The following is a 5235-nucleotide window of genomic DNA, read 5'->3' on the forward strand; positions in this document are numbered from 1 at the left end:
ACCTGCAACCGAAGAAAATTGAAAACAGTAAATATGTGCAAATATTCGGTGGTTATTCACTTTAAAAGGGAATTAAAACGAATTCTATGTTGCTACACTCAGCCGAATTAGGTGTAATGGGTGGTTGTTAAAAGAGGGAAGATTGGGGTTCCACAAAGTGCCCAAGCGTGAAAGGAGCTTTCTGTCACTTGGGATATTTTGCAGAGTCAGTAGTCTGCTCCGTGCAAAAGGAAGGCCTAGTTTGCCTCTAAGGGCTCTTTCCACTAAAGCTGTTGGTTCATTTGGGGGAAAATAAGGTGCACAAAAGTTTCCTAAACGCAATATCGGGAGATTTTGTCAACCACGGTTATTGACATATGTAGTTAAAATGTACCGGCAGAGGAGAGGGTAATGAGGAGGGGGCCACTGTTTCTATTGTTCTGAATCCCTATTTTTTTTAATCGCATGGGCTGTAGGCTTTGTTTGATGACTGCTTACAGGTAACATAATTCTATCTTGTTTTCATAGGTCAGAGACCGAAAAATGTTGCATTTTCCCACAAAAAATACTATTTTGTTTTTTAGAAAGATTTTATTTATTTATTTGAGACAGAGACAGAGACTGCATGCAGGCCATGAGCATGAACATGGGGGAGGGGCAGAGAGTGAGGGAAAGGGAGAGTCTCAGGGAGAATCTCAAGTAGACTCTGTGCGGGGCACTTTATCTCATGACCCTGAGATCATGATCTGAGCCGAAACCAAGAGTTGGATGCTCAGTCAACTGAGCCACCCAGGTGCCCCCCAAAATACTATCTTAAATAAGATAATCACGCTTTAGAACAGAAACAACAACAACAACAACACATTTTTAACATTCTCAAGTAAAAGCACTAAAGGATTTTGTTTTAGTTTGTATTTTGAACCTTATATATTTAATTTATTTTTCTAGATTGCACATAGCTTTTACATTTGTGAATATGTTCAAGAGGGGGCATCATAATCTTCCTAAGATTACATTTGTTATACAGCTAGTAATATATTTTTAGTTAGAATTACATAGAAGTTATGTTTGGGGTTGTACATGGGTTGGCCATAGATGACTCTTTCAAGCAATGGGTACACAGGCAGAAGGATTAGTTCACGTGTACTGACTGTCTCCTTCTGGGCATACTTCAATACCTTACCACCGATATTAAGATAAAGACACAATAGCTTTTTTTTTTTTTAAAGATTTTATTTATTTATTTGAGAGAGAGAATGAGAGATAGAGAGCATGAGAGGGAAGAGGGTCAGAGGGAGAAGCAGACTCCCCGCCGAGTGGGGAGTCTGATGCGGGACTCGATCCCGGGACTCCAGGATCATGACCTGAGCCGAAGGCAGTCGCTTAACCAACTGAGCCACCCAGGCGCCCAAGACACAATAGCTTTTATCTTGTCTTGAGCAATCATACCTGCACTTGACCCCCTAGCCTCTCTAGCATCCTTTCGCACAAAGCAGAGAAAACGTCAATTCTAGCTTAGTTGAATTACTTGTTTTGTTAAAATTTATACACTACTATATTTAAGTTTTTGGTAAGAATTTTATAAAATGTAAAGATCTGAACATTTAAATATCTTAATCTATCTTTCTGTCTCAATGCAGCAAATAATTGAGGGGGACACTTCTTCATCTCCAGTGATTACAGAACCTTCAGGATCCTGAGTCAGGAGCGAGGAGGCATTCATAGGTAGGCTCCCTTTGCCTGAGTATTTTAAAAAGGACACTTGCCAGTGTTTTAATGTGGGGCTGTGAAAAGTTATGCCGTCCCTACTTAAAATACTGTCTTGTATGAAATGACATTTATATAGGTAGGAAACATGGCATTTTGACGTAATGCAAAAATAGTTCCTTCCGAAAGAATGGGTTCCTTAAGAATTTTGTGGACAGAAGAATTTCTTTAGGACTGATGGATTGTTTTTAATCATCTTAGTTTTCTGCTTTTGTAGCTCCTGCTGCTCCATTTTTCAGAATTCATTTAGTTTTACATTAGCCTGTGTCCATTTAGTACAAGATGAGTAGAACATTCTTTTGCCAGATCATCAACTTTCAAAGGATTCATCTTCACTAATAAAACAAAGTGGGGGATTATGTCAATTAGCCAAAGAATTGGAGCAAAGACTGAACTTTTCTTTATGCTTTTATAAAAGGCATTTTGAGCTGGACTGCACTCTTGCATTCGAACTGTAAACAATGGGTTTATGGCTTTGGTAAAGCACATTTTGTATTTCCCTTTACAGGCCGACAGTAGTGCGGAGAATCTCTCCATACCTAAGTGAAATATTGCCATAAAGTTTACATTGTTAATCTCATGCATTGAATTATTTTAAGGGAGCTCCCTGGTTTAAAAATTAACAAAATAAAACAAATAAACAAACAAAACCTGAAACACTAATGTAAAACAAAACACTTAAACCCAATTCTTTTATAGGTATAAGCAATGGCTAATTTATCCAATTTAAATGTTTACCTTGGTTTCGCTATCTTGACATTTAAATTGTAGTTTTGTATGCTTCCTTAGAATAATTGCATTGCTCCTTGTGCTATCATCTATACATTTTATTCCTTTTGTTGCCTTGAATTTCTTAGATTGTAAGAGAAAAGAGGCAGGGGTCTTGCCTTTTGTATGATATGCAGCTTGATGATATGAATTGATTATGGATAACAGCTATAAATGTTTTTTTTTGTTTGTTTTCTTGAATAGTTAGGACTTGAATATAATCTTCATTGTCCATGAAGAAGTTTCCAAAAGGATTTTCGTCCCTGTAAAGTGAGTAAGCTTCTATATTTGCCTGTAATATTCTTCTCTTTGTGAAAAATTTCAGCTTTTAAAAATTAAATCATGGAAGAATGTTGCATAGATTCATGCTCCCTGTGCTAAAATTATGTTAGAAATGAAAAGTGCCCGAAAACAGAGATAATACAATGCAAATTGGTCTTTGCATGTCATTAACCTGACATCTATGATGTGCCTTGCTCAATATCAATATTTAATGTGTCCAATCTCTTAAGTATGAATAAAAATTAGAAACAATAACAAGTAAGTTATTTTTCAATAAATAGACATGTCCTCACTGATATAAGAACAGTAATTGGGTGTAGCACATTAACTGAGCGGCCTAGAGCAATTTTATAATAATCTTCCAAGAGCTTAGAAAAAAAAAATCAACACTTTATTACTTTTAACACACTGCAGTTACTACTTCTCTTAATTCATTTTAGTGAGCTGTCAATAAATTGCACTCTATTAGATGCTGAATTTAATTAGCTCCAGGGTCACAATTTATGTGATTTCTAAGTTGTGTGCTATTTGCAATGTCTAGTGAATGTTACCTATGGCGACATAAATATATTTAATCTATAGCCAGTAGTGGACAATTATTTTTCATTCCTCCGGTATTAAGCATTCAATAGTGCTGTTTCTGATTATTTTCTGGACTCTTCTGCTATGTTATGTGGGAACGGGACTAGCTACATAATTTGTGACTCCTAATGCAAAATGAAAACACAGGCGACAACAGTGGAAAATGAGAGCAGGGTGCTTTTGAGCTTAGTATCTTGTGAGACTGCATGAGTTGTATACATCCATGAAGCCAGCCTTCCATGCAAGTGTAAAATAATTAAATTTAAAATAATATCTCATATGCAAAATTACATTCTTGGCCAATAATGTGGCTGAATGTCAGAGATTGGCCTACTACTGATAAAGGCAGGAAGTCTCCCTTCTCTGACTTTCAGCAGAGTTGACTCGGGCATGTGACCTAACCAGACGCAGTCCTTAGGAAAAGATGGATTATCCTTTGATCTGAAGATCTGTGTCCCCAACTAGTAGAATTCAGTACCACACAGTGTTTTTGAGTTTGCATATCCTATTCTGAGTCAAGGGCCTATTCCAGATAATTGAGCTTTTCTTTGGAATTGTGATGTGGTGAGAAATTCTGGCTGTCTGCCTACTCTCCCTTCTTTTGTCCTTTTTTTTGGTACTAGGAAACTGGCAAGATGCTATGCTGAAAAGCTGCATTTACATCCTCCTTGAAGACATGTGTGACTGATACATTTTAAGTAAAGTCCCTCTGCTATTTTCTTTGTCCCCATCTTTAACAATGGTGAAGGCTGAGGTTGCAGCAGTGATTTTTGAACCATGCAGCAATCTTGAGGATGGGAAACACAACTCACAGTGGAATGGAAAGGCAAAATCATCCTGCTTTTTTGACGACTTGAAAGAGACTCTCAACTAGCCCGGTACTGCCTGCATGAATGAATAACACCCTCATTTATTGAAATTTCTGCAGCACAATTTCTTAGTTGCAGCACAATTTTGACTGATAGAAGACAATACATTTCTTCATGTGTGTGTGTGTGTGTGTGTGTGTGTGTGTTCTACTAGATCCTACTTCGGTTGTAGTAATAACATATGAATTGAAAGCACCTATATGATAACATAAAACAGAAAAGTTATGAAAGACAAAACTCCACTTCATTTTATGAGAGTGTCCTTTAAAATCTGACAATTGTTTCCTTTGCTTGTTCTGTACGGTTTGATTGGAGTTTTTATATTTTGTTTTTTGTTTCTGTGTGTGGTTGTCCATTTTCGTGGTTTCTTGCAACTTGTTGTAGATTATGCTAGTATTTTTTCATTCTTTTAAGCAGTGCCATACTAATGACATACTAATGACAAAAACAATATGATATGGCATTTTCCCTAAAATAACTCATCGCTTAATGAGAGATCAAACATGTAAAAATAGACTATAAAGTTCAACCTGGTAAGAGATACAATGGAAGGGGAAATGATATGGGCCTCTGATTCTACTGAGGCAAACGTCTACATTGGTCCTGGGAAATTTAGGAGGGCTAAAAACATCCACTCTGAAATACCTTGCAGACTTCTGGAATTCCATGTCCCTCAGGCCCACTGCTAAAAAGACAAAAACTTTGTTCTTGGAATTTTCTATCCTTTGGAATAAGAACATTAGATTGAGTTCATGTATTATGTCCCCCTTACATAAAATCTAGATCTTAGATTTTAAAAATTAAGCTCTATATTTAAAATAAAAGATAGAATTCTTTTATTTCAAGAAATGGAAAAGGGAGGCGCCTGGGTGGCTCAGTTGGTTAAATGACTGCCTTTAGCTCAGGTCATGATCCTAGAGTCCCAGGATTGAGTCCCACATCGGGCTTCCTGCTCAGTGGGGAGTCTGCTTCTCCCTCTGACCCTCTT

At 37.0% G+C, this 5235-nt stretch overlaps 1 long non-coding RNA gene across 1 annotated transcript; it reads left to right on the forward strand.

Moving 5' to 3' along the window:
• Window positions 1-1614: 1614 nt before the first annotated feature.
• On the forward strand, window positions 1615-4272 carry LOC113924185. Its single transcript, XR_003520570.1, has 3 exons — window positions 1615-1704; window positions 2719-2784; window positions 4002-4272. It is a non-coding gene; the product is annotated as an uncharacterized LOC113924185 (long non-coding RNA).
• The last annotated feature ends 963 nt before the right edge of the window (window positions 4273-5235 follow it).

Source organism: Zalophus californianus, chromosome 2 (assembly GCF_009762305.2).
Source record: "Zalophus californianus isolate mZalCal1 chromosome 2, mZalCal1.pri.v2, whole genome shotgun sequence".
Taxonomy (NCBI): Eukaryota; Metazoa; Chordata; class Mammalia; order Carnivora; family Otariidae; genus Zalophus; species Zalophus californianus.